Source organism: Zootermopsis nevadensis, unplaced genomic scaffold (genome assembly GCF_977971745.1).
Source record: "Zootermopsis nevadensis isolate Lab colony 2312 unplaced genomic scaffold, Znev_1.0 Znev_ptg000040l, whole genome shotgun sequence".
Lineage (NCBI taxonomy): Eukaryota > Metazoa > Arthropoda > Insecta > Blattodea > Termopsidae > Zootermopsis > Zootermopsis nevadensis.
The window spans coordinates 1,386,824-1,412,668 of NW_028259172.1; the positions used below are offsets into that span (position 1 = coordinate 1,386,824).

A 25,845-nucleotide genomic window follows, 5' to 3' on the forward strand; every position below is an offset into this window, starting at 1 on the left:
AATCCCTTGTTCCTTTTCTCATTGACAGAAATACTCCCACTCCCTTACCCCTTTCGACTCACAGACGAATTTTGTTGTAGAAGACGGAACTGGAAATATACTTTTAACTCTCAGTTCATAAAATCTGGAAATTGTCAGTGATGAGTGGGCGTGTGTGTGCCCCCCCTCCCGGACGTTCTGTCTCCAGAACAGTGTTGCGGAAATGCCTTGAAGATTCATCAACGAAAGCATCTTATTAATCTCTGATCACAGGCCTTACAGCCTGTGCCTAATGCGAGAAGATCTTTTATTGTTCCTGAGAATATAGCACAGAATGGGGTAGTTTATAATTTATATTGTTCGCCGAATATTTTGAGAAATTCTGTAGATGGAGGCAGTACGTTCCTACGAAGCGGCGGTACCCACCTAACAGGCCTGTACACTTCCTCATTGGGGTTTTCTTTCGTAAGTAGACGTTGGCAAAACTGTTTCTGTTCGTAGTCTGTCCTTCTCACCAAGTAGCCTCTTGTTAGGGTCGTCTAAATAGCTCGCATGAGGAAGTAAGAATTGCACAAAAATTTTCGGTTAGAATATCCCGAGGAATTCTAAAAGGTTTGCAGCAGACGTAACTATTAAGAAAAGGGACACAGAATCAAGCGACGAGGTACGTAAGGCTTGCAGGCCTACTGGACTAGGCCTCCTCAAGAATAAGAATGCGAGTACTGTACAACACAACGCAGAAGACAGGAGAGCGAATGAAATCAAAAATACTGGATTCTGCTTCGTCAGGATAGGATAATGGCGTCTTTTGATAAGCCACTAGGCCAAAATTCCGTTGAGCCTAGACATCACTAGGCCTAATGTCTTAGGGATCAGACGGGAAGAGATGATATTCCGAGCTGGATGTTAGCGAACATTCGTAGAATTTAATCTGCTTATATCGAGGAATCTGTACAAATACATTCTTCCTTTTAATCATTCTTTCTCAAGAGGTGTGCACCGGGTATTGGTTGGGAAGCCTGAGGGGAAGAGACAGCTGGGGAGACCTAGACGTAGATGGGAGGATAATCTCAGGCGGGATCTATGGGAGATAGGAGTCGAAGGAGACTGGGTCCGGTGGAGGGCTTTGGTTAATTCGGTGATGAACCTTCGGGTTCCGTAAGCCATCTGGTTGGTTGGGTCCACTATTTGGGAAGCCTGAGGGGAAGAGACAGCTGGGGAGACCTAGACGTAGATGGGAGGATAATCTCAGGCGGGATCTGTGTGAGATAGGAGTTGAAGGAGACTGGATTTCGTTGGCCCAGGACAGGGTCCGGTGGAGGGCTTTGGTTAATTCGGTGATGAACCTTCGAGTTCCGTAAGCCATCTGGTTGGTTGGGTCCACTATTTGGGAAACCTGAGGGGAAGAGACAGCTGGGGAGACCTAGACGTAGATGGGAGGATAATCTCAGGCGGGATCTGTGTGAGATAGGAGTTGAAGGAGACTGGATTTCGTTGGCCCAGGACAGAGTCTGGTGGAGGGCTTTGGGTAGTTCGGTGATGGACCTTCGGGTTTCCTAAGCCATCTGGTTAGTTGGGTCCACTATTTGGGACGCCTGAGAGGAAGAGACCGCTGGGGAGACCTAGACGTAGATGGGAGGATAATCTCAGGCGGGATCCATGGGAGATAGGAGTCGAAGGAGACTGGATTTTGTTGGCCCAGGACAGGGTCCGGTGGAGGGCTTTGGTTAATTCGGTGATAAACCCTCGGGTTCCGTAAGCCATCTGGTTGGTTGGGTCCACTATTTGGGAAGCCTGAGGGGAAGAGACCGCTGGGGAGACCTAGACGTAGATGGGAGGATAATCTCAGGCGGCATCTATGGGAGATAGGAGTTGAAGGAAACTGGATTCTGTTGGCCCAGGACAGGGTCCGGTGGAGGGCTTTGGTTAATTCGGTGATGAACCTTCGGGTTCCGTAAGCCATCTGGTTGGTTGGGTCCACTATTTGGGAAGCCTGAGGGGAAGAGACCGCTGGGGAGACCTAGACGTAGATGGGAGGATAATCTCAGGCGGGATCTATGGGAGATAGGAGTTGAAGGAAACTGGGTCCGGTGGAGGGCTTTGGTTAATTCGGTGATGAACCTTCGGGTTCGGTAAGCCATCTAGTTAGTCAGTTAGTTATCATTCTTTCTCGGATGCTACTAATTCAGTGTCTCCACCATAATTATCATTTGTGCTCATCAAACCTGCATAATCGTCGCCAGATGTTATCTGAGCCCTTCGGTACTTATCGCCTAGTGCAAAGTCTTGAAAGAGATTCCACTGTAATTAATAGCATTTAAGATACTAATTCTGTTGTGATTGGACGATGACACAAATTTCTACCCTAGCGGCCATCGCCACAATATTTTAATTCTTGGAGTGGCGTTGTTCATATTCAAGATGATTTTGAACGAAGCTCCGTGTTGTATTCTGTGCGATTAATTGATTTACAGACGAGTTATGAAATGTAGCCACATGTATCATCGTCGTTCGTTGGAAGGTTGACAGAACTGTGAACATGGGCCACAATAATTTTCTGACATTTTAACTTCACTGCACTCTCATAGATTTCTGTTCTTCGTAAACTTTTATTTTCCACTATTGTCCTCAGTTTTTCAAGAAATGCAGTCTTTGTGAAGGGAATTCGCCTGTCTTAACAGCTGCCATCACCAGAAATCGGTAGCCAGTTTCTGCCAAGCATAATCAACATTCAGTGACGTCAGGGAGTCAATCAGTACATATTGCTCTATATCCCTGGAATTGGAACCCACGATAACCTCTTAGGTTTCTGACCTTTGATACAGCGAATCTTTAAAAAGAAATATGCTACAGGAGAACGTGGGCAGGTCGATATATTTCTGTTGAAAAATCACTCACGCGATGGGAGGCAATTCTGTAAACGAGAGCAGCTTCACATCCGGGCGAGAAATGGCGCAACCCTTCCTTCCATTCACGTGGCTTTTGTGAGTCGGGTCCAGTCAGAAATTCAATTCCTCTGCGTGATTGTACATTCGTACAGTGTGGATACTTTTTTAATTATTATTATTTAGTGTTCTGTCTGAGGACAGGTCCATATGAACAGGATCCTTCCATCCTTTTCTCTTCTCGGACTGGGACCTGTTCATATACGTTCTTGGCAGATGATCCAGAAGTGGTTTGCCATTGCCTTCTTCTGTGTGTGAATGGAGTAATTGTTGGGATGCCACGGAGGAAAACTCCGTGTTGCCTAGACCACGGCCTTGCCCAACATAAGTTATAAATTCGAACCCGAGACATCAGGATTACAAGGCCAGCGTTCTAACCGCTAGACCTTTATAACTTAGTAAAGACCTGAACTATTTCTTCTGTTCACTGATGCAATGTAGCATGGCTTCCCTTAAATTAAAAGGTTTTGTGGGAGAAATAGTAATTGGTACGTCTTTGTCACAGTTTCATTTATACAGACAAATAGCAGTTCATACGAAATTTTGAATAATGAATTCGTAAATTTTACTTTAAAAAAAAAGTACAAGAATTGTATCTGCAGATTTTTACTAACAAGCCCCCTTCACCCCCACAGCGATTAGCTGAATCCTTCTTCCTCAGGACAGCGCGTAGTTTCGAGCTGGAGCAAACTCTGTATCGACCCTCGTGGGGGAATTTCTTGGCCGGCCGAGCGAATATCAGGACAGGCACTAGAAAATGTTTGAGTTCCTCGAACTCTCTCGCGGTAACATTGCTGGAAATCGGCTAGTCTTGCGGACCACGAGTTTGCTAATGAAAATGACATGTGCGTGGGTCGAAAAGGGGATACTCCGACGCCATGTTGTTTGTATCGGCGACCAGGTTGCAGAAACGTCGATGTCGGTGACAGGGACGAGGGCCACGACCACATTCGAGTTGGCGTTGTCGGACGGTCAGTCTAATATTAAGGTTGATAATTGAATAACACCGGGTAACTGGAGTCAGCAGGTTCGGGAATGGATGAAGGCTTTTGTGGACGTGGTAATGAACGTCCTTGTTTCATGAAAGACGGCAATTCTGTGACAAGATGAGCAACTATTGTCTTTTCGAGACGCATCTTGCACGAAGGCTTCATGAGCTCGCGTCAACATAGGTGGGAGTGCAGTGGGCTTTAGCACCGGCCGATCTCAGATCAGGTGTGACCGGGGGGGGGGGGGATCTGTGCTCCGTGAAATATCGATCTCTAAACTCGAGTCTCCACCTTCTGAGCCGACCGTAAGGTTTGCATGCGGAATGAGTCGCTGCCCGCCAACTTTGCATATCACGTGATGGAGCTTTCTATTGGTTTAAGCCCTGCCCCGGATGCTGCGAAGAGCATCTTTCATTTCATCTCAGTTTTTGTAGCGTCTATGAAGGATTCCGACGGCAATTTAATTGAAGATCAAATTAACTATTGTTTTGCTCATTTCCTGTGACGTCGTACTCATTCTATAAGCAACTAATTTCGGCTCTGTTTGAAACTCTCGTTATTCCTGCGTCCACAAGATAATTAATTCAAGACGTGCCGAAGACGTAAGCCGATTGATCGGCCTAACGACAATCTTCGCGGTTACCGCTCAGTTACGTTCTCAATATCACGAGTTGTCGACTACCAGTGGACGGTTCTTGTGCGTAATCAAACAGCACATCATGACAACGCAGTCTACAGCGAAGACGTGGGAGAGTATGCTGTTTTAGGCTACCTACTTTGCTGTGATAACCCTTCATTAGCAACTCCCAGGAAGGAATATTGTAATATCATCACTAAATGGTGCGAGAAATATCAAATATTTCCTTATAGTATTCCAGGAACACTGTGTCTAAATGGTAGTTTATAGGGTTTGCTGGCGTCTCGGTGGAAGTTGCTGCCTCCTTCTTCAGGATTGAAAATTTCTGTAGTCTGCAAATTTTGACACTCTTTGCAGAACGTTCGAGACATGAAGTTTCTTCGAAACGGTATTAATCTCAAACCTTCGGGCACAGAAACAGAGATAAATGAATCCCCGGAATGTCGGTAATCTATCATTTCGAAATTGTGCTATACCCAGAAGAAGCCCTGAAGAGGGAGGCAGCAGATTCCTCCTAAACGTCTGCTGTTTCTACCCAGAAGGAGAGTCCGAGGCCTCTACCGTGCCACAAAACTGCGGTGTCCCGAAACGTCGACGCGGTGCCTCTGAAGTTGAGTCTTGGACCCCATCAAGTAATTGCAGGTAGCTTCGGACACTGTTTGCGGTAAGGACTACAAAATGTTTGATGCTATGTGCAATTACATCCTCTGGGATTAGGGGGCATAGATCGATTATTTCCCCGTATCGATTGCTACTCTCCGTGTCTTTCTCATACGAATTAATCGGACATAATCGACGTTGAAGCCTTCCCTGCCTGTGAATCGCCAAAGTCGAGTGTGTGAGCCCATTAAAACGTGATCTTACTCAGTTCCTCCAGCCAAATGCCCGGACAGAAATCCTCCCATCATCACCTTTCCACTTTTCCCGTCTCTGTTCATTGTCTTTCTTTCTTTCCTTCTGTTTACAATTTCGCAAATTCTGCTCGTAAGACACGGTTAAGAATAATTACAGCTCGCACCACGTGCTTTCGGGGTGATAATTCGCTGTGTTACGTAGAAAGTTTTACATTTTTGACAGAATTCTGGTGTTTCACGCTGCAGATACCCGGAGTTTTCGCTGATTCCGGTGCATTCGCTCGCCTTCCATAATGGTTCCAGTTAATCTTCTACTCTTACGCAAGGAACTTACGTGTGGACGCGACGACATATCGTGACGTCACACAACTAAAGCCCCGGTTGTATTCTGTTATGTGTTACATTAGCTCACGTGTGTCCTTGGCGTCAGACCTGGTGAAGTCTCCTCAATGTCAGTAATCATACCGACATAACGGATCTCCCGAAAATACTTAATTGCATTAGGTCGTCGTGAAACATTCGTAGCTTATTTATTACTTTCTAGTTTGTGTCGGAGGGACACTTGATCTCTGTCAGGCAGAACGGAAAACTCTAAAATAATTAATTAACTACGTGGCTTAGGGAACCGGAATGTTCATCACCGAATTGACCAAAGCCCTCGCCAGTCCTTGTCCCGAGCCAGCAAAATCCAGTCGCCTCAGTCGTAATTTCAAGTATTCGAGCCTAGGGACAAGACACGCGTGAACGAGGAAGTGACAAATGCTTGCAAAATTTTCTTCAGGAAACCTGAAAGCTAGTGACCACCAGTTGGTCTTAAATAAATAGAACGCGATTGTGTGGGTGGACCGGATTTATGTGGCTCGTTATTGTTGTTAGCACGGCGATGAACATTGAAAATTCCATAAAATAAAATAAACGAATTTGACTGGTTTGTCGGTTATGTGAGCAGTTTATCTATTTGTGGTTTATTAAATGACGCTGTTAGTAGCTAAGATCTTCTAATGTTACGTTTATTAATGAATAATGAACTAGAAAGGAAATATGATTAACCGAGTGCCTCTCCGTGCTTAAACTTTTTTATGATTGCCGGCCTTGAGTCGAGATTTAAAGCCGGAGCGTCCCGAATACGGATCAGGGATGCTAACCAGTCCTCCTCGTTTCCTTCTTTTGAGACTTCGTGCTGTGTCTTATGCCTCCGTTAGTGTTCACAAAGACGCACTCGTCTGTAAGTGGCTCTTACTATATTTATTCCATTTATAAAGCTCGTCTGAATATTATTTATGAATTCAGTCCGTACCGCGAAGAAAACACTACACCTCAGCATTACGAAAATCAGCTGGTTAACCCTTTGAAGCCGAAGATCGTCTTCATAATATTTACGAATCCAGACCGAACCGCGAAGAAAACACTTCACTTAACCATTAGAAGTCGAATCAGGCGGTACCACATAAGATTTAACAAAAGAACATCCCGGTCAAAGCCTTAAGCTCTTCGCACACGAAAGGACGACGGATGTTTCCAGGTTTAAATCGAGTTTTGTAAAAAAAACTTCCTTATGCGATTTTAAAAGTTGATGCTGCGATAAACTGTATTACAGTTAAACATAAAAGAGTTTAATTCCCATCAACAGGGGCCTTGGATTCGTACGATGCCAGAAAATGTGCGTCTCTTCTCAAAGATTGTTTAAGAATGACATAGAAATTCGAAGGAAAACATTCTTCAGTTTTCGCAAGTCCACCTGCTGTTCGATCCGTGAGAAACTGAAATTAGTAACTCGAACTACCACTAGGCGTCCGTAGCAGTCTGTGGGAACGGAGGTATCAGAAAGGTACGAAGTGTTGCCACATTCTGCAATACAAACTGTCATCAGCGAGTACGACATGGATTATGTAGCTGACAGGGAGACCGTCTGAGATCCTCTGACGAGTGTGGAGTACGTAAAGACCAAACGCTACTCACAATATGAATATTATCATCATCAGATGTTATCCAATAGTAGTGAAAATATTTCACACACGTACACCCCAACATTTTCGTGGCATTGTCCTCCCATCTACACCAATGTCTCTCAAGTGATCTCTTTCCATCAGGTTTTGTGACTAAAATTCTATATGCGTGCTACAAGTCCTGTCCATCTCAGTATTTATCGATTCCACCACCCTCATAGTATTTGATGACAACGAAAACAAAGATGGATTTAACGAAAATATATTTTATCTGTTATGAGACTAAGAATCGTGAACAGTCGTGTTTAAAGTTAAATTGTAATAAAACACCAGTGCCACTAATATCAGTTTTGAAATTGCAGTTGAATTTTTTTTTTTTTGAGTTCGAAAATACAGAAAATTCGGTTCCTGCCTCCAAGAATGTTCAGCTTATTTATATCACAAAAATTGGAATAAAAAGCTGGTTTATTGAGAATCGAATGAACTACCTAAATTCTGTCTGTCGTTTAAATATCGATTTTATAAACGTTAAAATATGTGTTAAGGAAAATAGAGTATAATAACGTGACCTGTTTACTAAGCGAATGTATAAATCTCGCGTCATTTGGACTGTCATGTTGGTACGCGTCTGCAGTGAGTAATGGCGTCTTGACAGAGTTTGTGTGGGAAAGTGTTTCCTCGCGTTTCTCTTACTGTTTTACGTCTGCAGTTTATCAACGTTGGCAGTGATCAGTTTACTGAAACCGAGATCCAGTGAAGATTCTGAAAGTAAGTCATAATTTATACTAATTGTTAATATACTAAGTGTTTTTACGTAGTGGCTTGGATACCAAATACAGCCAATGACACGGCAGGTCTGTGCTCAGACAACAGCGTGCTTGAAGAGGTTGAGTTCAGCGTTGTCAGACTTTCATACGAAGACGTTAATTTCTAACTTTATTATTTAAATGAGTTCATAGATTTCTGTTAATAGGAAGGTGCTGTGTTATGTTGCCCCATTTTCTATAAAACTTCCCTGTGCGTTGTTAATCACATTGATAAGATACTTGCTCAATTTTATCAGTCAAATCACAATAAACTATTATTATTAAATGTTAAAATATTTTAAGGCTTCGACCGGGATGTTCTTTTGATAAATCTTATGTGGTACCGCCTGATTCGACTTCTAATGGTTAAGTGAAGTGTTTTCTTCGCGGTACGGTCTGGATTCGTAAATATTATGAAGACGAGCTTCGGTTTCAAAGGGTTAAAATATTATTACAATTAACATTTAAATATTTAAAATATATTAAAATGATGCTCTCTATCGAAAAGTTCGATTTACATTAGAGAATCATCTTTTAAACTACATGTTTCAGTTCTAAATGAACCATCTTCAGGTGCATGATCTATATAAACTCAAATGTAATATTCTAAGTGCAATCCTTCGTCAGATGTCCAATATATTTTAATATATTTTAAATGTTAATTGTAATAATATTTTAATATTTTAACATTTAATAATAATATTTTATTGTGGTTTGACTGATAAAATTGAGCAAGTATATATTCAACACAATAATGACGCAACATTATCATCTCACATTGATAAGATTCCATGTTCTGTTATAATTGGTAAACGTTTTGCCCTGGGTCTGGGCTAAAAGTACAGACTGTTGGAATTTGATATTTAGTTTCTAAAAATGTCTTCTTGAAGACTAGTTTACATGTACATTTCACCATAAGAGGTCAGTGGTAATTCGTGAAGCCGATTTATATTTATGGTGTGTCGTTAGATGCGTGCAAAATCAGCCTTTGTCCCTTCCTATTGAAATCGTGCGTGTTCTGTACGTAATCGCGTATCAGACAGTGATTTAAAGGGGAATTAAGTGTAATTAATTGTAATCATTCTCATTTAATCCCACAATATGGAAGTAATTACTCATTTTGTATTATTTAAAAGACCCGAAGCGCAGTCATGCTATCGGGGGTTGTTATGAAGTATTGCCCACGTCTTTCGACTTCGTGGACAGGGGGTGTACGTATTCCGGACTGCAGCCCGAGAGCTTCAGTCCTCCGACGTCATCTTTTAAGATTATGGGCTTGGTTCGAAGTTTTCGGGAGGTCTTCGATTCAAAGCTCGGGGGAAATATAACCGTAGTTGTCTTTCCCAACACAGGTCGACCATTGTCGCAGCGTCTGACTCAGGACAGACAACAATTTAAAGATATTTAAAAGGCGAGAGATTCAGCTAAGTGAAGCTTCAGTTGTCGAGCGTTCTCCTCCGTCTCTCTGACAACGCGCGTTACAGTTTCTACTATGGAGGCGGGCCTATGAGTTGATCTGTTCTTTGTTGTGTTTAAGGCTTCGACCGGGATGTTCTTTTGTTAAATCTTACGTGGTACCGCCTGATTCGACTTCTAATGGTTAAGTGAAGTGTTTTCTTCGCGGTACGGTCTGGATTCGTAAATAATATTCAGACGAGCTTCGGCTTCAAAGGGTTAACCAGCTGATTTTCGTAATGGTGAGGTGAAGTGTTTTTTTCGCGGTACGGACTGAATTCATAAATAATATTCAGACGATCTTCGGCTTCAAATGGTTAATGACGGTGGGTTTTTCTTATTAGGAAAATTTGTGGTCATAATTCTGAGGCTTTATTTCAACTTTTTACTTTGAAAACTTTAGAGAATTTTTAAAGGAGCGTGATGCTGTGTTTGTTCAAGATGTGTACGGAGCTGGAATGTTGAGACAAGGTCTGAAGAGGGGGACAAGAGACGAGCGTGATTTTGTAACACGACGTTGCTTATATATGAGCTCGGTGGAAGGCAAATTAGCTACTCGGTGTAAGCTTTGTTCCGTGGCTTCGTATCGCTGGCTGACCAGAATTTGCCAGACATAGCGGCACTTGTTCGTTTTTCTGAATTTTGTGCGCCCCTGGTCTGTGTCCATCAAATATCACTGACTCCTGCTGGGCAAACTTACAGTAGTAACCATTGATAATAATTTAGTACGAATATTTGGTGACTGTCCCTTTAGTACCTACAAGTTAACCTTTCAACTGGGGAAGGAATCACGCGTACCGAAAAAGGCCGTAGAGCCGGCACAGTCGCCGATTATCCTTACCGTAAGAGTAATAAGTAATTCGATGGGTCAGATTCGTAATTCAAAAACTAAAATATGCTTAATTTGTCAACAAATCCTCTTCGTTCTTGTGAACCGGAACGTTCATTACGTGTTTACAAAAGTCCGCCACCGTGCCATACCCTGAGCCAGATGAAAATACGAACTGGTACGTGGATTTGTGTTTTGCAGCGAAATTTTATAAGAACGGATCGGGAAACATGAGAATAGATTCTCCGTTGCTGACATCGGGATTAGAACCGTGAACCGCAAGAATTATGGGACTTAAACTTGACATTTAACACGAACTTGGTTTCGTGTATTGGATTCCTCAAGCGAGTTATTGCGACGAAGACTTCATAAAATGCACAGCCTGTGTGAAAATCAGGAACTACGATCGGCGTCATGGGAGATGTTGGGTAATGCGACGATTTTAAAACAATATTCTTTGTTATGAAAGTCTGATTCTTATTAGAATGTTAATTTTTCACTCGTGACATCTCGAACGAACTGCAAAGTAGTCGGATTTGAGATTGTCGTCCTATAGCTTTGTCCTGAGGATGCGGAGATATTTTTGCTGGCAGTCAGCATAAGATAATTTGAAGGAAAATTTCCGTTTCGGATCCATGAAACTGTTCCAGGTCCGGGGGAATACAATATCTTTTCATTCTACGCAAGACACACTTCGTTCTGCTTTCCAAGTCCGGGTTTATTTAGTTTCGAGGGGCAGGTGAAACGGGGCTCGTGTCTTTTGTACGGCCAAGTCGCCCTCTTGATCTGGTCAAAGCCGTGGTTCTTCTAATTGTCGTTTGATCAGTTTACGCCGATTTTAGGTTTTGGTGCCACTAAGCTGTTTGCGTCATCCGAGATTCACACAGGATTTTTGGTTCAATTCTGAGAGTGGGATCATCGTACTGATACTCAGTCACTGCGTGGAAGAGGGTCTGTCTTAAGGCTTCGACCGGGATGTTCTTTTGTTAAATCTTATGTGGTACCGCCTGATTCGACTTCTAATGGTTAAGTGAAGTGTTTTCTTCGCGGTACGGTCTGGATTCGTAAATAATATTCAGACGAGCTTCGGCTTCAAAGGGTTAACCAGCTGATTTTCGTAATGGTGAGGTGTAGTGTTTTCTTCGCGGTACGGACTGAATTCATAAATAATATTCAGACGATCTTCGGCTTCAAAGGGATAAGGAGCTAACAGCAAGATCAGGAAGTTAAGGATATCCCCCTGGACTCATTATCATGTCCTCCTGCGTGTTCAGACGCCAGTTTGAAATAAGTGGCAGCGGATTTGATCGAACCCGGGACTTGTTCAACGCTAACCGTAGTTGGATAAGTTTCCGGCGTGTCTCTGCCCTGGGACCGCTATAACATCGGATGGGCTGAGAGCCTTGTCCTTTGCGTAAGGTCCGTCCGTCTGTGACGTCAGACCAACTACTCGATGTTCGTAATGGTGACGCCTTGTGTTTACTTTGAGGTAAGAAAGGAATCATATAGTTGCCGAGACAACGCGTGTTTGCTCCATCAAATTCTATTTACATGAGATGTACTTTAATGTTATCGTCCCATGTATTCGTGTTCTCTGTTCCTTTCACATTATCCGACTACAAAAATGTAGTACGAATCGCTCAGTTTTCTCATGCGTGCTACATGTTCCTTTCAGTTCATCCTTATTCATTTGAAAACCGTAATAATTGGTTACAAAATGCAATTAAGCAACTGATATCGTAATGCTCGTACTGGAAAGCAGTTTGTGTGAATTCCATATTCCACTCCTGCGGGAGACACATATGATTATGAGTTTTAAAGCAGGTGGTATACATAGTTACCACTGGCCTGTGAAGGTTTATTCTGTTATTTAGCCAGGAAACTTTTATTGTCGCGTTGAGCGTCTGGTGAGAAAACGTTTCGTCATCCTGACACGTAGGCTAGCCGCCAGACGGCATTTAGCAAATACAGTTGAAGCAGCGTCTTTAAATAAACCAAGAAACAAAAACATTATAACGACGATGATTGCAGTTGCGTTGTATCTTATGTTTTGTCCCTTGAAGCCCGAAACCTGTTTAAATGTTATTTATTATTTCGGTCCGTACCGCGAAGAAAACACGACACGCCACCATTAGAAATATCAACTGGTTAACGCTGTTTAAGGAAGTAATCGATATTTATTGTGAGAGCCATAAATACAAATTGTAGCGTTACTGATTTTTAAATTACGTGGTACATATAGTTACCACTGGGAATTGAAGGGTTAAAAGTATTTTTCAGTGAGAGATTAACATAACGCTGTCTCTGGAAACACGGAGAGAAGAAACGATTCCTTAAACAGCGTTAACCAGTTGATCTCTGTAATGGTGAAGAGTTGTGTTTTCTTCGCGGTAAGGACTGGATTCTTAAATATCATTCAAGGATTCATTCGCTAACAGCATTCTGACATTGTTTCCACAAAGCAGCATATAAAACACCTGCGTATTATATACTTTTAACTACGCGCGAGAGAGAGAGAGAGAGAGAGAGAGAGAGAGAGAGATTTCTGGAGTATTTCCCTGCCTTCAACCTTTCTCCTCGAGCTCAGCTGCAATGTACCGGTGAATGGCGCGCCGCTGTCTCGCGCATGCGCGGCGGAGCGAATTTTAAATATACGTACCAACTTTGAGCAATTTTTTCGCACCCTTGCACAGCGCATCAGCAGCTTAAATTTTATGTACAATCATTACTAGACGGTCTCTGTAGACGAGCAACATTTCAGGTGAGGTCTCGGCATGACCGACCTAACCATTCCCTTGTGAGATGCATTAGCAAAAGGAAGTTTGGTGTTGCAGGCCTGGTTTTTGGTAATCGCCCACTGGTTGTTGGCAGAATTTCGATGGAACATACCTCCTCCATCTTTAGGGTATGAGTGTTGCTCCCAAAATCGTTTCTTTTTATCGCCATCATTTTGAATATACGTGAACGAATAAATATAATGAAACAGAAAAATTCAGGCTGATTGGATCGTACCATACCATTAGCTGAAATATAAGGTCTAATGAATTAATTGATCCGGTGGATTCATGAAGTCGGTGTTTCCAGTCTTGTGTACTCGTGCGAAATATTGAGTAAGATTACGAGCCTTGATAGCAAGGCACGTGAATTCTGAGAATGTTTACAACAGGGGTGGCCAACCCGCGGGCCGCATGTGGCCCGCCTTGAACATTTTTCCGGCCAGCGAGATTCATCACACTTTTACAAAATATATTTATTTTATAATGGCCAAAGTAGTGAAAATCAATGTATTAAAAAAATACATTATTTGTGCATCCATATATTCAAAAATAATCTGTCGAAATTATGAGAAAAAATTAACTTTGATTTTAAAATAATATTCTTGTGAATATATGGCAGATATTGCCTTGTTGACTTACAGTGCAATATTGAATTAAAACACATTTTTGAAACATCAGAATCAAAAATAGATTTTTATAACACTTACGTCACAAAAGAGAAATTTTCCAATTTGAGAAATCTGGCACAAAAAGTTGTTAGCGCTTTTGGTTCAACTTACACCTCCAAAAAAAATGTCTATAGTGTATCTAAATCTAATATGGGGATATATAATTTTATATGTGGCCCGCGGAGTTATGATGCATTTCCAAAGTGGCCCGAAAGATCATTTGGGTTGGCCACCCCTGGTTTACAAGTTTCGTGTGAACAACTGCGTTGAATTTTGAAAGGGCATTAGGCTATTATGAGATCGTAATGAAAATACAAACACGCGATTCGATGATGCTTACGGAATGATGACTGGAACTTGGTGATTGCAGTCGTGATACGTAGGGGCTGTGTTCGAGGTGGTGATAATATCTTATCTGCAGAATAAGATTAATTAGGCTTACGCGAGAGACCCGCCACGGTGGCCTAGCGGTTAGAACGCTGGCCTTGTAATCCTGGGGTCTCGGGTTCGATTTCCGGCGGTGTCCGAATTTATAACTTGTGTTGGGCAAGGCCGTGGTCTAGGCAACACGGGGGCTTCCTCCGGGGGCTTCCCCGGTTTCTCCGTGGCATCCCAACAATTACTCCATTCACACACAGAAGAAGGCAATGGCAAACCACTTCTGGATCATCTGCCAAGAACGTATATGAACAGGTCCCAGTCCGAGAAAAGGATCGAAGGATCCTGTTCATATGGACCTGTCGTCAGACAGAACACTAAATAAATAAAATATGCGAGAGAAACAGAATTCATTTAAAAGGATGTTTTTTTTTTTCAAATCGTGTCTCATGTTCGACGTACATCGTAGTTTTTGCTTGTGTAGTTGATAAAATGTTGCAGATCTTTGAATAAACGAGTTCGGCTAAACGTTCTTCGTCACGTCGTCGCTAAGAAATGTCCATCGCCTGTTTTCCTTGACCCGACTGGATAAACACCCTTCTGCCTTGTTCCTTCAGTAACCGCCTCCTGCCTGATTTATCGCCCATAATACGTTATGAAGATGGCAACTACAGTATTTGCCGAAACGCTGGAAAAGTCTCGACCGAGGTCGAATATATGCGTTGCTTTTGGCAAAAGCGCTTTTGCTGAAACGTGCTTTCGTATTGTTAAAGATAGGACCGATCGAGCAGAATGAAGCAGAAAGCATTTTGCTCGTCTCACTTTCTCAGACCATTGCTCGCTCGTGAAGCATTTTGTTGTGCGCATGCGCCGGCTGCTGTTCGTCATTTGTTTTCTACAGTGTTGTGTTGTGATCCGTTCTCCAGCAGTCCGTGTCCGTGGTTCAATTGCCGAACGGGCTGAATCTTGAGATGAAGGGTAAACCAGTATTTGGCATATTAATATGGTTTATATAAACGAAGGAGGTGTGATTAGATGATATTTTAGTGCGCCTTACTTCATCCAAATTTAAGTCATTTTATTAATTTTGGCAATTTTAAATGTAGATAGGGACAGTGGGAATCTCGTTAATCCCCCTTAAGAGAGTCGTAGTTACTGACATTCAGAGCACTGGGCAGAAATACTTTGCTTTGAGAGGAAAATATCTTCCAAACAAACCATTTGTAAGACCAAGACCGGTATATAAAATAATGATACAGAATATCTTTTAGAACTTCTGAATGGGTTGAACTGGTTGAGGTTCGTATCACACGCAAATTAGCAGCTAAGCGCTTTAAAGACACACTATAAAACAAACGACAGTCGTTAAAAGTATCGATGAGTAACACTGACCTTTGGACGAGCAGTCAAACAGAACGCTTCATATTACGTTCCTTTATCTGTCAACAGAGAGTGCTCGAATCGCAGTGTAAGTGGACAGGTGTAGTGGATCGGTACTTCAGCATACTGCCAACCTTGCAAGTGTTGCGACTTCATTACAATACTAGTAGTGGTAAAGGCGAAAGGTAACTTTATACCAAGTGTTTAACAAAGAACCTCGACATTCAAACGAGTAGTAGCGCCAGGGCGCGGGGGGTGGGGGGTGAAAAGCAAGGTGCGCGCGCATCTCCACGCTTCTACCCGGCCGTTCCATACACCGACCAGGCCGTGCCGAGCTCAACTATCCTCAGTACTAGTAATCTGCATATAATGGAGGTTTAGGTAGACGCATTCTTAGCTCAGACACTAGATCGAGGCACACTCCGGCCGCTTTAGTTCAGAGGAAATAACACCAGTAGCGACTCTGCTTCTGCGTTCGGCTGAAGTCATGATTCTCGCATTCCGTTTTGTTCCTGTCGTAAAAAGAAAGAAAATAGAATAAGGAGCGAAGGTCAGTGCTTTGAGAAGCAGCAGACAGAGCGGGCCCTAGGGACTTCGGCCGATGATCTGATTTCGCAGGCGACGGTCGGACTGTTGGCCGGATTCAATTCCCCCCACATCCGACCTCGTGAAGCCACACGATTCGACAGATTCTCTAAAGAAGCAGAGACCGGCTGCCTTACCCCTTCTTCGTCAGTGACTCCAACCAAACTCTGATCATTCATTCGAGCATACGCGTTACATTTATCCCGAGTCATCTCATTCATGCGAAGAGTTAGTTCAACCGGTAATTCGTGTTTCGCTGAGTGTATTTCTGATTTTATTCAAGTCTTTCCACATGTATGACAAGACACTTTTTGTACCTACAACAGTCTCTCAAATTCCAATCCACTATTCAAAACTGAGCGGTTTCTGAGGAAACCGACATAGTAAATCCAATATTAAACTTTTTTTTTTGGAAAATCCTTAAAAACCATCCCAACATCTGAAATTAATTTTTTTTACGATTCAATTTCAAATGAATGCATTTATATGCAGTTGTGTGTGGTTACTTATACAAAATATAAGACAAAAATATATAAATGTTTTTATTTTAAAAGTACAGCAGCGTAGACAGGAAAGAAGACGAAAATTTTACCACTCATATTCCTCTAGACCAGTAGTATTCAACCTTTTTTGTTCTCGTACCCCTAGATATAATTTCTGTTCAACTTTGTACCCGCAAAGTTGTTGGTGTATAATTCAAGTTATACATAACATATAATCTACATCTAAAATAAATTAAATAAATTACATTACTGATTATTCAGTGTTTGACATAAAATAATATATATGTTTTTTTTTTAATTTCGCGTACCTCCGGGGGTACGCGTACCCCAGGTTGAATACCACTGCTCTAGACCAGCGATACATAAGCGTGATTGTTTGCAAGCGAGCATATAAAAATTATTCTGCCTGGCGACCCATAGTTTTTCAATTAGGGACAAATTAATTATATATTTTTTTGGAAATACGTCAGCGTTATATTTTATTTATTTTTGTGTGAATAAAAGTGCATTTACAAATACGGAAAAAAAATAAAATTCGTTGGTAACATTTACTTGACTAAATTATTAATAATGTAAAATAAATTATGCTTTGAATTTCGCAACGCGAACCACGAAAACGTTCTCGCGACCCAACATTTATGAACCCCTACCCTTCACTAATGCGTTTTTTTTGCTGAAATAGTATTATCTACATATACGTGAAGGGTTAACGTAAAAGATGACAATACTAACTACAAAAACATTTTGGAATAAAATCGTTTTTCATAGAAACTCTAAAATCAACCTAATTTCCAAATCGGCGCTGTTTCAGCACTATTTAAGTTGATATAGGTTCTTGAACTAATCACGAAATAATTACTTACCACTAATCTGATGCATTTTATACTTACCAGGATTTAAGGTTTATAAATTAACTCATATTAGTTTTACCTGTCAGGAAAAAAAAAATACTGTTCAGCTCACAACGTGATCCGTCCACTCTATACAAGCTTAATATACTTTTAAAACCCATTCCTGCGCTGAACATCGCTAGTTATGTCCCCACAATACAATTTAAAATATATTCATAAAAGGTGTTTTAAATTCATCTCTCGCGTTGCATGCTGCCCATGTGAAATTTTATGAGCGGCTATGATATTGACGTTAAAATTGAATATGGATATTTGATTAAATGCCAGATAGATCTGTGGAATTATTAAATAAAGTTCCGATTACTTTTAAGTAAAAATTTAAATAATGATTTGAGCTAATTTGGATTGTTATAGAAATCCAGTATTATTCTACAAGTGCCACGAATCAGCCAGCCAAGAAGCTAACATTCTCTAGCTTAGACCATTCGCATAGGTGGAATTGGTAAACAGTGCCTTGTAAATTATAACTGGGTAGTTTTGTCTTGGCTGAAACTTGTCGACTGCCAACTCCTTCACGGGCAGTTCCCGATAACTGGAACAACGGAGTTTAAAACGCACCCACTCGTGACTGGAGGAAGGGCAAAAAGGCTTTTAAAGACAAAGTTAAATTCATCTTCACAAATGAAATTGTTTGACGTTGAAAGCTTCTACAAGTAAATTAATACTATTTTCTCCGTACCGGGTAAGAGAGGTTCATTAAGGCTCGCCTGAAGCAAACCTGCTTCTTGTGACGTATGGGAGATTGACCTCAGTCCCAGGCCACGGGTGACGGCGACACCGCGCAGCCTACGATAACAGTTTAAAAACTTACGCGAAATGTAACCATTTTAAAATATTAAAACAATAAAAAATGCCAGAATGGCCTTGCGATGGGCTGATCATTCATCCAAGGGGTCCTAGCAATGTTAAAAAAAGATTACGAAATCTCCCGTGTATGAGGCGGCTAAAGGTCCTTCAATGACCCCACTACATTTCTCCCTTGAGATCCCCTGGCTTCCAACACATCCTGCACACCACGGGTAATACGATCCGTAGTTCCGTAGTATGTGCCTGTCGTCGGGAAGAGGCTACCTTAAAACATCTTCCACCATTCTGTTTTATTCTGCCAAATAAATACGAGTATTGAAATGAGGTCATATGAGGTCTAAGAACGTCTTTCGCTGACATATTAATTTTTTAATTCAGAAACAGAATTTAAAAAAAAACTACGAACACTGACATCAACAACAGGTAGAGATCAGTATTGTCCAAATATCGGTCCGTGGGACACTTCAGGCCCAATACGACTTGTAATTAGAACCGTGAAATTAATTGTTAATTCGTTCACTTATTTTCTTTACTAATAAAGGGTTTGAAATGAAAATTCGATTCATATCTCGTTTGCTGTTTTACGTACAATTGGCACAAATGCTATTGGCTTTTAAAAGCCCCTAATGTAAAATGTAAGTTTTTCCAGGTAGAAGTTGTGTCAAATACAAGATGCTCCATAAATTAACGCTTTAATAATATGTGCAGACTTCAATAACATTCATATATGAGCATATATTATGGTAATTTCTCATTTCTAGATAAGTATTGTTAATTATTGGTTCCCCAAAAATAGTTCCAGGAGTTGGGCCCTCGGGTTCAACACGGCCCCCCTCAAACTAGCCTTCGCAGTATGGTACTTACTGTCAGACGCAGTCCCGCATAACAGCCATCTTCATTCTCTCCGCGGTGAGAACCTCAAATCCTCTTACGTCTTGAGAGACTTGGTTCCCCTGCAAGACATCCACTAGCCCACATGCAGTACGGAGAAGTCGGAGAAGTTGCCGCTCAATTAGACTCGTGATACAGGAGAAAGGTGAATGCTACTATGATATGAGAAAACTGCGTAACGCAGGGCTACATAATTTTTACTTTTTAATAAGTAATATTAGGGTAATAAAATCAAGAAGCTTATGTGGGAAAGATAAGAATATGTTTTAAATTGTGGTTGGAAAGTCTGAAGGTAACAGACAACTCGGAAGATCTAGGCATAGATGAGACAAAGATTTATATTAAAATGGGTATTACGAAAATAGATAAATTATTGAGGACTGGATTCATCTGCCTCTGTTTCAAGTTGGTTAGTTGGTTACTTGGTATATTTTACCACTGCCTACCAGCGCATATAAAGCGGATATTTGAAACCTAATCGTCTCATTCAGTATTCTTAAAATTACAATGCAATTTTGGGGAAATAAATTATAAATACATAACGGAAACGCGATATTATAATTATGGAAGCCTTATCTGTAAATGTAAAGGAGCCAACATTTTTATGAATAAACCTGTACTATGTAAGAATTGAGGTTTTCACAGCGGTGAGTATAAAGATTTCCGCCTCCGTCATCACGGCGATGAATAATATAAAGGGTTTACACAAAAGAATGGTGCGGTTTCAAACGTTAATAACTCGGCTGAAAATAGACATAGCCCCACCATCTTAGTCTCGTTTTAAAGAGGAAGGATGAAAGTTTGTGCCGGTACCGCTCCGACCTTCGTGGCGGCCGGACGTCGCGAACTGCGCACACGCAAAATGAACCCACGATTTTCGACTTTCCGGATTCGACACGTGTCCATAAATGGGATCATATCTCAGAGACTAATTATGCGATCCGAGTGAACCAAGTGTTGTTTTGAAGTGGAGTGTACATGTTACAACTCCTCCTGGCCTCCAAGTTTGTATCTCAAAAACTCAAAAAGATACGAGGCTGTGAATTTGAAAAAGTTTTAAAATTTCCCGATTTTCTTAAAATGTCGCGATATTTGAGGGCAAAGTACAACCACAATTACAAAAATCGGGCACGAATGCGTAGAGCACAAAATTCCAAAGAGAATGACACGGAAAATGTCGGGCCCGGACCCATCGGACCCACTTGGGGCCCAAAATTGGACTTGTACCGGGGCCGACAACTACTTTAAAAAAACATTCTTAGACGACGACTTTGGCCATAAATGTGACATTTTCGACTGCCTTTGGTTCAAAAATGATTTGAAGCCTACCAATAGGAGTATCACTGGCGTACTGCGAGAAGAGTTCCCTACGGAGGACGTGAGTGGTTTCAAGCTCTGTAACAGCTGTAAGGTGCGGATTCCAGCGTTGAGTCGGAGTAACGGTTTAGTATATCCGCCGATCCCAGACCCACCTCTGCCCAAACTCGATCCCTTGACTGGGTGCTTGATTTCACCGCGACTCCCTTACATGCGATCAAGAATGTTGCGAATGGCAGCACAGCCTCCCGGGAGATCCTCCACGCCCTATGTCGACATTCTCATAGTCAATCTGAACGTACAGAGTCTGGGGGACCTACAGACAGTCGAGTTAATACCGAAGGCGGACATTATCGTTCTCACTGAGACCCAGACTCTATCGACATGGCAGACTTCTCTCGCATTGTATCCAAATTTTGTGAAAGAAACGAGGGGCGAGGTGGTGGCGTAGCAGTGTACATCTCCATAGTCAACTTAGAATGGTCGTGTATCCCAGTTGAAATCAAACTCTTGCCACATTTCGAGGCATATTGGAGAAATTGCCATAACAAAGATAACTGTACCCAATCATAAAATAATTTTGGCAAGCATCTATATACACCCTGGACTCTCTTATAATGACCGCTCGTACTGATGGGCGATTTCAAGACAAGTGACGAAAATTTAGAACTCTTACGTGCGTACCTTCAGAAATTCTTTAGACTTGAACTAGTGAATGATTTGGACAAACCAACCACGTAAGGGAAAACTTGTATAGATTTGACATTTGCAAGAGGTATTCAAATAATTTCAAAGCCATATGTATCTTATTTCTCGTACCACTAGCCTGTATTCAATAAATGTAAGTTGCAAATGAATTAAACGATTCAAAACAAAAATTTTGTTTAATTTCAATATGTGATGTGTCCCATTCAAGGTAACTCTGAAAATTAAGCTTAACTGTGATAAAACTACGCGGACTTTTTAAGCGCTTTGCTACATGTTTTAATTGCCAATTTGAACAAAAAAGAATAATAAAGCGTATCTTGTGTTTGAAACATTTTTTGTTAATGTCATTTAATTCGACATGAAAACTGCTTTATTCGCTCGGAATAAGAAGCGTTTCTGTAGCGTAGCTTGCCAAATAGCTCCTAAAATTATTTGTTTCCTGTGTCTTTTGTTTTAGTAAATTTGAAAAAGTGTCACAGTTACAACTTTGAGTAACAAGAAATGTCTTAGAATATTTCCAGGTCTGTGGCAACTACAAGAACCTGATGTCGGGTATTTAATTTCGTGTACGCAAAATTTCAGTGATAAAATCACGAGTACAATAAATTTTACGTAACTTTTAACATCATTTGGTTATTAATATTGTGGACGTTCCGGCATTTTCTTGGAGAGACTGAGGAAAACCACAAAAACCCAGTCAGGATACCTCGTCTCCGGGCCGATATTTAAATCCGAGATCACCAATGAACGAAGCAGGAGTGCTAACCACTTCGGGAAGCTAAGTTATGTAATCTCACGCCATCGAGAATAATTTCGCAACTTGAAAGACGTCTACATTTGTGTCATCATTAACAGATCATCTGAAACAAGAACGTGTCGGAATATTAGTTATCATATTGGTTGGGTTCCTCCAAATTCCTAGCCAGTAAAGTCGACCTCTCGGGTCTGCTAGAAGTGGCTGTAGGTAGAACTTGAAACTCCCACTTCATAAAGAGCGGAATTATTTTTCATTTTCATGGTCACCGCAGTTTCTGGATTTTCGACGATCTATAAGATACGTAGTTAGGTTGACTGTCTGAAAAATAATGTTTATTAAGAATCCACCACATGTTTCGACCTTACCTGGTCATCTTCAGGCGGTTCTCTTTAAATGTTACAGTCCATCGCATTGTAAAGTCAACAACAGAATACATGTTTATAAATTAGCAGTCTCATCTATCAGTTTCGAAAGCTTCTTGAAGAGATCCACCTGAAATTGTCAATGAAATGATGCATTCAACTTGGTGTTCTGAGTAAAAACACGAAACTCGCTGTCAGTAATGACGAGTTTCGAAAGCAAGACCCGCGGAACAAATGTTTCGAGACTCCTCTGTTTATACCGTGGGAAAATAACTACGCACATATTCTCTGTTTCTAGGTCGCAAAGCTCTGGGGTACGAATAGTCAAACTCTGGTAGTTGATGCAGTCAAATTCCCACTGGGAGAAACGAATCTCTATAATTCAAAATGTGTTTCGCTTATGAACGGAGTTTAAACGCAAACCGGCGCTTTAAACACAATTTGCTTTTAATATCGTAATGTACGAACACCTCTGCGTCGTATGTAGTATATCTCAAGTGTCATACCATTTCTATCATCTCAGTTAACACAATTAGTAGAGAAAATGTCTACTGGTGGACGATCGGGTGTCGATTTCCGGCAGACAAGAAACTTCTCTGTCCACAACTCATCATTCTGCCCAATAATTAATAGGACTAAGACAGACGGAACTTCAAGCTGCCAACTCGTCTTCGTGTAGTAAGGAAGAGTTCATAACATGAGGCACATTAGAGACTGACACGCGTTTGTAGAACACGTCTCGAGCAGGAGTGTTCTGGGGCCAGTAGATACAGTCTCTGTCCACAGGAAGTGAAGCTTTGGGGGGGGGGGGGGAGGGTGAAGGGTCCCCAATATGTACGAACCGCCACGTTTCGCGTACAAACGTATTACGGTGGAAAACACAGGGTTTCAAATTTTATCGTAATTTTACATACGTCACTGTTCTTCGTGTCAATTCTTGAATGAGATTGTTACCAGTAGTTATATCAGTTTATTCCAGTGTTGTTAAGTGAATGTATGAAAGGTAAAGTTCTAATGCTGTGTGTTTGTTGACACACCAGCTGCTTGCTTGGCAACATCGATCGTCAGTGCGCAGGTCCACAGGGCCACTGAATCCAGAGTCGATCGCGTCAGTAGTGGGAGAACGCTTGTCGAGCGAGCCTCTTGGTTCCACGTGCGAGATCCGCACTTCACTTGTTCGTGTCTTGGGAGAGACCGGCAGAGTGCGTTGTCGTATGCGGCTAGCAGTGTTTTGTTCAATGTGGCGTCTGTGAATAGGCGTTGCATTATTAGTGCTAATGTGACTTTTTAATTGAGTGATTAGAAGTTAACCCGCACGCAAATTGCCTCAGTATTTCTCAACAATGTGCAGTGCAGAGCGGGATTACCTTCAGTAGCCGCCGAGATTTATGGTGAGTGAATTGATCAACAGTAATTCTTTCTCATTCTTGTTCAACCAGTCGTATTTCAGGCTTGTGAACCTTTAATTCCGGATGCTTGAAGCTTATATGTCGTCCACGCCCTTTCTGAACTATAAAATTCCCATGAATACTTGAATTCCGTTCCTTCTTCAGTCAGATTTCGACGTGTCGTTATTTTTAACCTTCTAATAGCATTGTTGTGCCTTTTTAAGTGAATACTTATAACTGAGCAAATGTTTATAGCGTACATCGGCGTTAGTAGGTTACTGATTGTAGTCTTCATGAATGCGTTAAGTTTCTTAATGTTTTAAAGTGAAGAAGAAACACCTGTTGTGGGATGTTTGGCAGTAGAGAAATGCACCACGTCAGGAGCACAAAGGGAATGGATTCTGCATAAATGCTGGAGATGAAATGTGAAGTGTGAAATTAGCCCGAAATATGAAAGTATTAATATGACGTTATCAAAGAAGACAATTATTAACAAATAAATTATAATCGGCATGGGCCAATTTGACGTAACTAATAACTTCACTGGAAACCACGACTGCAACTTGTTCTAAAAATGGTTATCACGATTTCAGTTAAGCGGGGGGGGGGGAAATGATTCCACTTTAACCACCGAGAGGGACCCGCTGCTCCCGACCGAGCTTTGCTGTTCTTTACTCATAAATCCGTGCGTAAAACTACAGCCTGTCCCCAGAATTGACCATTGTCCATGAAATCTGTCTTCTTGGTCACGTGATGCGTCTCTTTGCAGATTTAGCTTGGGGCAGTTGAACTTCCTTCTTGAACCCCTGAAAGGCGAACCGCACCCAACGGGCCCATTTAGCAGAGTGTCCGAAGCCAGTGACACCCGTAACCAAGAAATAAACCCACTTCAATCCTTCAAATGTAACTGAAAAATTCTTATTGACCGAGAAATTACTTTGCGTTGTGGTTGGTGCCTTAGCACGGGAATCAAAGTTGTGCTCCACAATCTTTAACCTTTAGCGTGCTACTTACGATATATATCGTTTAGGAACACGCGCCCCACTTGCTAAGAATTGGACACTATCGGTGGACTGAAGTCTCTGCAAAAGTTACATGATGTTCTCTCAATTGCAGTGTGGTTTAAAGGTGGAACTTTTCTCTGTTTCCATGGTAACGTAATGGCAATACTGTCCGGGGAAGTTTCTTTCGCTGTCTTGAGACTAGCTTTTGTGTGACGAGGAACTTTGTGATTTATCAGAGGCTTTCAGCCCGCGTCGTACGTTCAGGACGTGGCAGTGTTGCTAGGAACGAGGGCGCGCGGAGTGCGTGGAGCATCGGATGAAGGAGCTTCAAATTCCCGGATCCACCACAGAGAAGGACGGAGGAAAACCTCGAGATTAATATTGGTGAAGCAGGAGGTGGACGGATATGCATTGGCGGCATCTGGTATCAGCGGACGGGCTCTGCTACTGCAGCGAGTTATATCGTGAATAGCATGGAAGGCCTTAAGGCTGATCAATATACAACCAGGGGACAATGTCCTATTATTATTATTATTTAGTGTTCTGTCTGACGACAGGTCCATATGAACAGGATCCTTCCATCCTTTTCTCGGACTGGGACCTGTTCATATACGTTCTTGGCAGATGATCCAGAAGTGGTTTGCCATTGCCTTCTTCTGTGTGTGAATGGAGTAATTGTTGGGATGCCACGGAGGAAAACTCCGTGTTGCCTAGACCACGGCCTTGCCCAACACAAGTTATAAATTAGATGAATTTGTGAAGAAATCGGCTTATTTCTCAACCTTTGTCGTAGATCCTCGTCTGTTGCATGTTGGGTACTAACGAACAGAAACGCTTAACAGAAGCGTTGGACTGTTTCTGAGATGTTTAACGACGTTGCTTTGAAACCAGACGTTGTCTTGGCGTAAGATAATAAGAGTAGATGAGGACTTGGAAGGGTACGGTCGTGTGCTATTAGTAATAACATTT

At 41.7% G+C, this 25,845-nt stretch overlaps 1 protein-coding gene and 1 long non-coding RNA gene across 2 annotated transcripts in view; both read left to right on the forward strand.

Annotated features, from left to right (window-relative positions):
• The window catches only part of LOC110836945 (protocadherin Fat 3-like), a 251,388-nt gene that overhangs the window by 95,736 nt on the left and 129,807 nt on the right, over positions 1–25,845 (forward strand). The gene's annotated exons all lie outside the window — the stretch shown is intronic.
• LOC147871764 (uncharacterized) lies at positions 14,455–25,096 on the forward strand. The gene is made up of 3 exons (XR_015538367.1): positions 14,455–15,815; positions 23,525–23,875; positions 24,642–25,096. It is a non-coding gene; the product is annotated as an uncharacterized LOC147871764 (long non-coding RNA).